Below are 11,641 nucleotides of genomic sequence, written 5' to 3'. Positions count from 1 at the left end.
CCCCCAATGATGGCATAATGGGTGGACTAGCGGCCATTGCGAGTGTACCTATAGAAGCAAAGCAGGAAGTAAAATATGTGCTAAAATATCCATCTACAGGACCAAAGGCTGGACCAAAAGATGCTGTAATGGCAGCAACCTTCATTCAGTACACAGAAGGACTCCTCCGAAATGTTGCACAGATTAAAACAACCCTGTGTAAGTAGCTTAAGAACAGCCTCTTTCAGTACGGGCTCCAATGGAAAACATGCAGACAATGAGGTGGTAGACTAATTAACAATCTAATGTCTATTGTGTGCACTCGCAATGAGAGCAATCAAAACATGACCAGCGGAGTGGATGATAAAGGACACTGGCCATTTCTGCAGGCTGACCCTGAGGCAATTGACGTCACCCACTCCAAACCATTACAGTCCGTACAGAGCGCAGTGGACCAACCAAAATGCAATGAAACTATTTCCACCAACGCCTACACATGTTTTGCACTATACAATCTTCAACCCTTAACAAACAAATCTCTTTTTTTTATCTCAGATAATGACTTTGACATGATCTGCCTTACTGAAACATGGCACAAAGAGGGGGACTTTTCCCACCTAAATGAGGCAGCTCCGCCTAGATATAATTGAAAAGGCACGTAGCCACGGCTGCGGTGGAGGCCTTGCTGTTTTATACAGTGACTGCTTTATTTTAAACCCACTGACTGATGCTGGTTTTCTGTGTTTTAAGTGCCTTGCTTTGAAATTTAAACAACCAAATTCTTGCACTGTTATCCTTGTTTACCATCCCCCCTAGACAAGCACTTATTTTATTCCTGAGTTTTCAGAACTATTAACCTCTGTATGCCCCATCCTCTCCAACATTGTAATTTTGGGAGACTTTAACATCCATGTTGACTCACCCACGTACTCTATGGCTGCTGAATTACTTAACTTCCTGGACTGACTAAACCTTGTGTAACATGTAAATGTTCCCATCCACAAATGTGGACACACATTGGACCTCATTATCACTGTCCCTCCCTCTAACTTGGATGTCATCGAGGTAGGCATCTCTATCCACAAGGCTGTGACACTGTCTTTGACCTCTCCAACTCCCAAAGAGGACCATTAAATTCCGCAACCTAAGGAAACTCAACCCATCCCTCTTCCTGGAACACATCCAGCCCACCTTTGAGTCTGACTGCAGTGAGTTGGCCCTCGATGACATGGTCAATCTGTACAAGTGCACTCTGAACATCCTTGCTCCCGAAAAAACGCGAAAAGTAACCTTCCAACGCTCTTCACCCTGGTTTTTACTGATGAACTGTGCAGAATGAAGACTCATGGCTGTAAGCTTGAGAGGCGTTAGAGGATGGATGGCCTCACTGTCCATTTACTCGTACAAAGACCACCAATCAAGCTACTCTGCTGCCCTAAAAGCAGCACAATCTGCCTTCTACTCCACCACAATTGACAACACAAAGATAACCCCAGAATCGCCTTCTCAACCCTGAAAACTCATGCCCTCCAGCAACCTCATCTGAGCAGTGCAATCACTTCTCAGATTTAAAAGATGAAGGCCACCACTTGCTCCTTTGACCCTATCCCTACATCTCTACTCAAAACCTGTTCATCTAGCCTGCTTCAGTTTGTCACCACTTTCATTAACAAGTCCCTGCTGACCGGGGAGGTATCATCACTCTTCAAAACAACTGCAGTCAAATCAAATCAAATGTTATTAGTCACATGCCCCAAATACAACAGGTATTCACCTTAAAGTGAAATGCTTACTTACGAGCCCCCAACCAACAATGCAGTTTCAAGAAATACAGACAAGAATAAGAGATAAAAGTAACAAGTAATTAAAAAGTAGCAGTAAAACAACAATAGCGAGACTATATACAGGGGGGTAATGTGTGGGGGCACCGGTTAGTTGAGGTAGTATGTACATGTAGGTAGAGTTATTAATGTGAATATACATAGATGACAACAGAGAGTGGCAGTGGTGTGGCGAGGGGAGGGGAGGGGGGGGACAATGTGAATAGTCTGGGTAGCCATTTGACTAGATGTTCAGGAGTCTTATGGCTTGGGGGTAGAAGCTGTTTAGAAGCCTCTTGGACCTAGACTTGGCTCTTGCCATGCGGTAGCAGAGAGAACAGTTTATGACTAGGGTGGCTGGAGTCTTTGACAATTTTTAGTGCCTTCCTCTGACACCGCCTGGTATAGAGGTCCTGGATGGCAGGAAGCATGGGCCCAGTGATGTACTGAGCCGTTCACACTATCCTCTGTAGTGCCTTGCAGTCGGAGGCCGAGCAGTTTCCATACCAGGCAGTGATGCAACCAGTCAGAATGCTCTTGATGGTGCAGCTGTAAAACCTTTTGAGGATCTGAGGACCCATACCAAATATTTTCAGTCTCCAGAGGGGGATAGGTTTTGTTGAGCCCTCTTCACGACTGTCTTGGTGTGCTTGGACCATGTTAGTTTATTGGTGATGCGGACATCAAGGAACTTGAAGCTCTCAACCTGCTCCACTGCAGCCCCTTCAATGAGAATGGGGGCGTGCTCGGTCCTCTTTTTCCTGTCGTCCACAATCATCTCCTTTGTCTTGATCACGGCCAGGTATCTGACCTCCTTCCTATAGGCTGTCTCATTGATGTTAGTGATCCGGCCTACCACTGTTGTGTCATTTGCAAATTTAATGATGGTGTTGGAGTCGTGCCTGGCTGTGCAGTCATGAGTGAACAGGGAGTACAGGAGGGGACTGCGCACACACCTCTAAGGGGCCCCGTGTTGAGGATCAGTGTGGCGGATGTGTTGTTACCTACATTTACCACCTGGGGGCGGCCCGTCAAGAAGTCCAGGATCCAGTTGCAGAGGGAGGTGTTTAGTCCCAGGGTCCTTAGCTTATTGATGAGCTTTGAGGGCACTATGGTGTTGAATGCTGAGCTGTAGTCAATGAATAGCATTCTCACATAGGTGTTCCTTTTGTCCAGGTGGGAAAGGGCAGTGTGGAGTGCAATAGAGATTGCATCATCTGTGGATCTGTTGGGGCAGTATGCAAATTGGAGGGGGTCTACGGTTTCTGGGATAATGGTGTTGATGTGAGCCATGACCAGCCTTTCAAAGCACTTCATGGCTACAGACATGAGTGCTACGGGTCGGTAGTCATTTAGGCAGGTTATCTTAGTGTTCCTGGTCACAGGCACTATGGTGGTCTGCTTAAAATATGTTGGTATTACAGACTCGGACTGTCAGAGTTTGAAAATGTCAGTAAAGATACATGCCAGTTGGTCAGCGAATGCTCGCAGTGCACGTCCTGATAATACATCTGGTGCTGCGACCATGTGAACGTTGACCTGTTTAAAGGTCTTACTCACAAGGTCTTAGTCACCCCCTTACTGAAGAAGCCCAACCTTGACCAGCACATCCTATCCAACTACAGGCCCATTGTCAAAGCTAAAATACCACCTCTGCAGGGTTAACAATTCAACTCACCCCTGCCTACCCAATACCATGTCAGTTATCAGTCCTCATTAATCCCTACAGATCTGATAGAATATGTTCCGGTCAGCCTCAGATAACAACATTGACCTATACGCTGACTCTGTGAGTGCGTTTATAAAGAAGTGCATTGGAGATGATGTACCCACTGTGACTATTAAAACCTACCCTAACCAGAAACCGTGGAAGACAACAAAAACAAAAACAGCCACCTCACGGACACCGACGTCACGCTTCCAGACAAACTAAACACCTTCTTTGCCCGCTTTGATGTTAATACAGTGCCACTGTCGCGGCTCGCTAACAAAGACGCCCCCCCCTCCTTCTCTGTGGCTGATGTGAGTAAAATATTTAAACATGTTAACCCTCGCAAGGCTGTTGGCCCAGGCGACATCCCTAGCCGCGTCCTCAGAGCATGCGCAGACCAGCTGGCTGGTGTGTTTACAAACATATTCAATTGCTCTCTATCCCAGTCTGTTGTCCCCACATGCTTCAAGATGTACCCAAGAAGGCAAAGATAACTGAACTAAATTACTTCTTTCGTCATGAAGTGCTTTGAGAGGCTAGTCATCGATCATATCACCGCCACCTTACCGGCCACCCTAGACCCACTTCAGTTTGCATACCGCCCCAACAGGTTCACAGATGATGCAATCGCCATCACACTGCACACTGTCCTATCCCATCTGTACAAAAATAGTGCCTATGTAAGAATGCTGTTCACTGACTACAGCTCAACATTCAACACCATAGTACCCTCCAAACTCATCATCAATCTGGAGGCCCTGGGTCTCAACCCCGCCCTGTACAACTGGGTCCTGGACTTTCTGACAGGCCGCCCCCAGGTGGTGAAGGTAGGAAACAACATCTCCACTTCACTGACGCTCAACACTGGGGCCCCACAAGGGTGTGTGCTCAGCCCTCTCCTGTACTCCTTGTTCACCCACGACTGTGTGGCCATGCACGCCTCCAACTCAATCATCAGGTTTGCAGACGACACAACAGTAGTGGGCTTGATCACCAACAACGACGAGACAGCCTACAGGGAGGAGGTGAGGGCACTCAGAGTGTGGTGTCAGGACAACAACCTCTCACTTAACGTCAACAAAACAAAGGAGATGATCGTGGACTTCAGGAAACAGCAGAGGGAGCACCCCTCTATCCACATCGAAGGGACAGCAGTGGAGAAGGTGGAAAGTTTTAAGTTCCTGGGCATACACATCACAGACAATCTGAAATGGTCCACCCACACAGACAGTGTGGTGAAGAAGGCGCAACAGTGCCTCTTCAACCTAAGGAGGCTGAAGAAATTTGGCTTGTCACCCAAAACCCTGACAAACTTTTACAGATGCACAATCGAGAGCAGACTGTCGGGCTGTATCACAGCCTGGTACGGCAACTGCACCACCCTCAACCGCAAGGCTTTCCAGAGGGTGGTGCGGTCTGCACAACGCATCACCGGGGGCAAACTACCTGCCCTCCATGACACCTACAGCACCCGATGTCACAGGAAGGCAAAAAAGATCATCAAGGACAGCAACCACCTGAGCCACTGCCTGTTCACCCCGCTATCATCCAGAAGGCGAGGTCAGTACAGGTGCATCAAAGCTGGGACCAAGAGACTGAAAAACAGCTTCTATCTCAAGGCCATCAGACTGCTAAGCAGCAATCACTAACTCAGAGAGGCTGCTGCCTACATTGAGACCCAATCACTGGACACTTTAATAATCAATCACTAGTCACTTTAAACAATTCCACTTTAAATAATGCTACTTTAATAATGTTTACATATCTTACATTACTCATATCACATGTATATACTGTATCTTATGCCATCTATTGCACCTTGCCTATGCCGCTCGGCCATCGCTCATCCATATACTTACAGTATATGTACATATTCTCATTCACCCCTTTAGACTTGTGTGTATTAGGTAGCTGTTGGGGAATTGTTAGATTACTTGTTAGATATTACTGCATTACTGTCGGACCTAGAAGCACAAGCATTTCACTACACTCGCATTAACACCTGCTAACCATGTGTATGTGACCGATTTGATTTGATTTACCACTGAGTTAGTCTACAGCTATGGACTGTCCCTCAAGCTCAACAGTAAGGGCCTTACAGTAAAGTATGCTATCCCAGAAGTCAAGTGCCTACGCTCCCTCACCCTGAACCTTATAAACCCAGCGTCTTCTCAGGATGGTCCGGACCAGAGTTTCAACCTCGGCACACCATGAGCAGGACGCGCTCCTCTCCTCTAGCCCAAAGACACCCCTCCATACAACTCCTACCAATGCACTCAGTAACTATAGTTGGGTCTTAGATTTTATGATTAACCAAGAAAATTAGCCTGAGAGCCTATTTAAGAAACCTAGAGTAAAACGACATGTACTTGTATGATGCTTTGATGACACAGGGTTTCCGAACAATAAAGCGAGTTTATTCAAAATTCCAGAAAGAGGCAGAAAAAATCCCAGACCAATCAATCAATCACAAATCAATATCACAAATCAATGATTAGCAAAAATTGACAGTATATTTATTTGATAGACAACCTTCAGCACCCTTAACTAAACCCATGTTGGGGTGTGCCAATAAAATGTTTTTTGTCTGTTACAATTTTATGAGAAGCACAATATTGAATAACAAAAAATACTAAACCGTATTTTAGTATTACCTTCTACAACACTATAATGTGTTACCTTCTACAACCTTCTACAGTGTTCTACCTTCTACAACCTTCCACAACCTTCTACACTGTAGTATTACCTTCTACAGTGTTACCTTCTACAACACTATAAACTGTTTTTTGGGCTCCCCCTCAGGATGATCAGTCCTTCAGATGGCATCTAAAACTGTAACACCTACTTCACACTTCTATCAATGAGGTAACCTTAAGGATTCCCCCTAGAATTTTACTTTAGTATAATACAAATCTAAATATAATGCTCGAAGAAGATTTTTGCTGTACCTTTTTAGCTTAAAGTATATTCTACAGAAAAAATCTTCTTCCAGCAGTCGACAGGTTCTTCTAGCAAGCTCAAAGAGAGATTATTTTTTTCCAAGAATCATAGCCCTTTTATACCCTCCATTTTCCTTTCTGCTAGCTCATTGTGGTTAACACCTACCCTAGTGACGCATCTAGTGGTTATCACCTAATGCGGCCCTTGTTCAAAAAGGTGCATTTTCAGCTGCCTTAACCTCCACCTTTTTCTCACCTAAGCAGGACGCCCATCCGCTTCACTCCTTACTATTCTAACCTGGGGATGTCCAGATCAAGCTAACATCCTTAACTCTTACATCTAGACGTTCCGCTAGCTGAACACCACTCCAATATCCAATGATAGGGCGTGGCGCGAAATACAAACTCCTCAAAAATCCGAAAACTTCAATTTTTCAAACATATGACTATTTTACACCATTTTAAAGACAAGACTCTCCTTTATCTAACCACACTGTCCGATTTCAAAAAGGCTTTACAATGAAAGCAAAACATTAGATTATGTCAGCAGAGTACCCAGCCAGAAATAATCAGACACCCATTTTTCAAGCTAGCATATAATGTCACAAAAACCAAAACCACAGCTAAATGCAGCACTAACCTTTGATGATCTTCATCAGATGACACTCCTAGGACATTATGTTATACAATACATGCATGTTTTGTTCAATCAAGTACATATTTATATCAAAAACCAGCTTTTTACATTAGCATGTGACGTTCAGAACTAGCATTCCCACCGAACACTTCCTGTGAATTTACTAAATTACTCACGATAAACGTTCACAAAAAACATAACAATTATTTTAAGAATTATAGATACAGAACTCCTTTATGCAATCGCGGTGTCCGATTTTAAAATAGCTTTTCGGTGAAAGCACATTTTGCAATATTCTGAGTAGATAGCTCGCCATCATGGGCTAGCTAATTTGACACCCACCAAGTTTGGTACTCACCAAACTCAGATTTACTATAAGAAAAATTGGATTACCTTTGCTGTTCTTCATCAGAATGCACTCCCAGGACTTCTACTTCAACAACAAATGTTGGTTTGGTTCCAAATAATCCATAGTTATATCCTAATAGCGGCGTTTTGTTCGTTCGTTCAAGACACTATCCGAAGGGTAACGAAGGGTGACGCGCGGACGCGTATCGTGACAAAGAATTTCTAAATATTCTATTACCGTACTTCGAAGCATGTCAAACGCTGTTTAAAATCAATTTTTATGCGATTTTTCTAGTAAAATAGCGATAATATTCCGACCGGGAGTCGTTGTTTTTGTTCAAAGACTGAAAAAGTAAAATGGACTCTTCACGTGCACGCACGCACCCGTCTCATTGTTCTCAGATCGACCACTTACCAAATGCGCTACTGTTTTTCAGCCAGTAACTGCAGAGTCATCATTCAACGTTCTGGCGCCTTCTGAGAGACTATGGGAGCCTTAGAAAGTGTCACGTTACAGCAGAGATCCTTTGTTTTGGATAGAGATGACAAAGAAGGCCAAGAAATGGTCAGACAGGGTACTTCCTGTACAGAATCTTCTCAGGTTTTGGCCTGCCATTTGAGTTCTGTTATACTCACAGACACCATTCAAACAGTTTTAGAAACTTTGGAGTGTTTTCTATCCAAAGCTACTAATTATATGCATATTCTAGTTTCTGGGCAGGAGTAATAACCAGATTAAATCGGGTACGTTTTTTATCCGGCCGTGAAAATACTGCCCCCTATCCATAACAAGTTGATGTACCTTATTGTTAACCTTAACTTTTAAACATTCATTCTTAAACATGAATCTTCCTTACCCCACTCAATTACAATCTTACTCCAACCAAATGTATCACTCCCATTACATCTTAAACATCCACCAACTTAAATATTTCATCAATACAACATTTCAACATTATCACCTTCCATTATCAACCTCCTACAGACCCTAACGCCTTGGTCCCCTAAGCTTAACAAGCGTAGTCTATATCAGTGGTTCCCAAACTTTTTATAGTCCCATAACCCTTCAAACATTCAACCTCCAGCTGCATACCCCCTCTAGCACCAGGGTCAACGCACTCTCAAATGTTGTTTTTGCCACAATTGTAAGCCTCCCACACACACACTATACGATACATTTATTAAACATACGAATGAGTGTGAGTTTTTGTCACAACCCGGCTCGTTGGAAGTGACAAAGAGCTCTTATAGAACCAGGGCACAAATAATAATATAATAATAATCAATAATTTAGCTTTTTGTTTAACCATCTTACATATAAAACCTTATTTGTTCATCGAAAATTGTGAATAACTCACCACAGGTTAATGAGAAGGGTGTGCTTGAAAGGATTCACATAACTCATAATGTTGGGTTGTATTGGAGAGAGTCTCAGTCTTAAATCATTTTCCACACACAGTCTGTGCCTGTATTTAGTTTTCATGCTAATGAGGGCCGAGAATCCAGAATACTCTGAGCGCAGACCAATCCAGAAATCTGGCAGTGGCTTCTGATTAAATTCAATTTTCACAGAACCGCTGGTTGCAATTACGATGAGTTTCTCTTGTTCTGATATCAGTAAGTGGACTGGAGGCAGTGCATGAAAGGGATAACAATTCCAGTTGTTTGTGTCATCCGTATCGGGAAAGTAATTGCGCATCCAACTCACTCAGGTGCTTCGCTATATCACATTTGACATTGTCCGTAAGCTTGAGTTCATTTGCACACAAAAAATCATACAATGATGGAAAGACCTGTGTATTGTCCTTGTTAATGCAGACAGAGAAGAGCTCCAACTTCTTAATCATAGCCTCAATTTTGTCCCGCACATTGAATATAGTTGCGGAGAGTCCCTGTAATCCTAGATTCAGATCATTCAGGCGAGAAAAAACATCACCAGTCGTGTGAGAAACTCGTCATCATGCAAGCGGTCAGACAAGTGAAAATTATGGTAAGTAAAGAAAACTTTAAGCTCATCTTTCAATTCAAAAAAACGTGTCAATACTTTGTCCCTTGATAACCAGCGCACATCTGTATGTTGTAAAAGCGTTACATGGTCGCTGCCTATATCATTGCATAGAGCAGAAAATACACGAGAGTTCAGGGGCTTTGATTTCACAAAGTTGACCATTTTCACTGTAGTGTCCAAAACGTCTTTCACGCTGTCAGGCATTCCCTTGGCAGCAAGAGCCTCTCGGTGGATGCTGCAGTGTACCCAAGTGGCGTCGGGAGCAACTGCTTGCACGCGCGTTACTACTCCACTATGTCTCCCTGTAACCTCTTTTGCTCCATCAGTACATATACCAACATGAGCAGCAGCTACGTTTGGCTACATACGGACCGTTAGTGGAATTCCCACAAGAGAGTAACGGTTAATGTGATTGGAAGCTAATTATTTGACTAGGCTAACTGTATTTGACATTGTGTTGTTATTTTGCTGAACACGAGATGGTTTATTTTATTTTTGGCAGTGAAACGAAGCTTCTCAGGCGAGAAAAAAACCTCACCCAAATGTATAGCCCCATTGCAAAATATAAATGGACTGTTTGAAAATGTGAAGAATTTTAAAAAAGCATGTATATATATATATATTTTAAATGTGAATCACATTTTTTGGGGCGTACCCCCGACGGCATTGCGCGTACCCCAGTTTGGAATACCTGGTCTATATGAATCATACCTTAAAGCAAACAACATTATAACATTGTTAACTATTTTACTAAATTACTTTAATCACACATTGTTACCCCTTTACTATATTACTCTAATCACTCTTTAATAGCATCTTCCCTTATACATGTCCCTATGCTTTCAAACTTTAACATTTAACATATTTAACCTTTAATCATTATTTTAATAAATTCCAGTCCCAATTCATTTATTTGACTTATTTTTTTTGTTCCTTAGTCAATGTTAATGCTCTCTCAATGTTCATTGTTCTTTGTGCTCCGTGTGTGTGAAAGTGAAACTTCTTCATAAGTGTGTGGGTGGGTGTAGGCAAATTAGTCTATAAAATGTCACAGAGAACTGGGCCTCAGCCTACTACTCTTGACACCATCTCCAACCTCCCCTTCCTATCAAAAGTGCTGCAGAAAGTGGTTGCAAACCAGCTCCAATCCCATGTGTCTTCCAATCATGTCATTGTCGTGTGTGTAGGTGGCAGGGAAGTCAGGCGCAGGAGAAACCAACTTGGTGTAACTGGAGTAGTTTAATTAAGATAAAACAAACTCCAAAAACCAACGTACATAAAATAATAACATAGGTAAAATAACCCGTCACGCACCAATACAAAATACACAAGCACATAACCACAAACAACCTCTGACAAGGACATGAGGGGAAACAGAGGGTTAAATACACAACATGTAATGAATGGGATTGGAACCAGGTGTGTAGGAAGACAAGACAAAACCAATGGAAAATGAAAAATGGATCAATGATGGCTAGAAGACCGGTAACATCGACCGCCGAGCACCACCCAAACAAGGAGGGGCATTGACTTCGGCAGAAGTCGTGACAAATCCGCTGTACAAAGTTTTCCTGTCTGGCTTCTGGCCCTTGCACTGCACTGAAACAGCTCTGTTGAAAGTTACCAATGACCTACTGATGGCTGCAGATTCTGGATTCCCTAGCCTCCTCTTCCTCTTAGATCACAGTGCTGCTCTTGACACCACAACATCCTCCTGGGGTGTCTCAGAAAGAACACTGCTGTCTCTTGCACTGCTCTGAACTGGTTCTCCTCCTACCTCTCCAATAGGAAGCAATAAATCCCATTTGGAGAGTCTACAGTCACATGCGGTGTCCCACAGGGGTCAGTTCTGGGGCCTATTCTGTTCCTAATCTACAGTGCATTTGGAAAGTATTCAGACCCCTTGACTTTTTCCACATTTTGTTAGGTTACAGCCTTATTCTAAAATAAAACAGGAGCTCCGGTGGATCCTGTTTCCATTGATCATCCTTGAGATGTTTTTACAACTTGATTGGAGTCCACCTGTGGCAAATTCAATTGATTGGACATGATTTGGAAAGGCACACACTATATATATATATATATATATATATATATATATATATATATAAGGTCCCACAATTTACAGCGCCTGTCAGAGCAAAAACCAAGCCATGAAGTTGAAGGAATTGTCTATGAAGCTCAGAGACAGGATTGTGT

The sequence above is a fragment of the Salmo trutta genome, chromosome 14 (assembly GCF_901001165.1).
Source record: "Salmo trutta chromosome 14, fSalTru1.1, whole genome shotgun sequence".
NCBI lineage: Eukaryota > Metazoa > Chordata > Actinopteri > Salmoniformes > Salmonidae > Salmo > Salmo trutta.
This window is presented reverse-complemented; position numbering follows the sequence as displayed.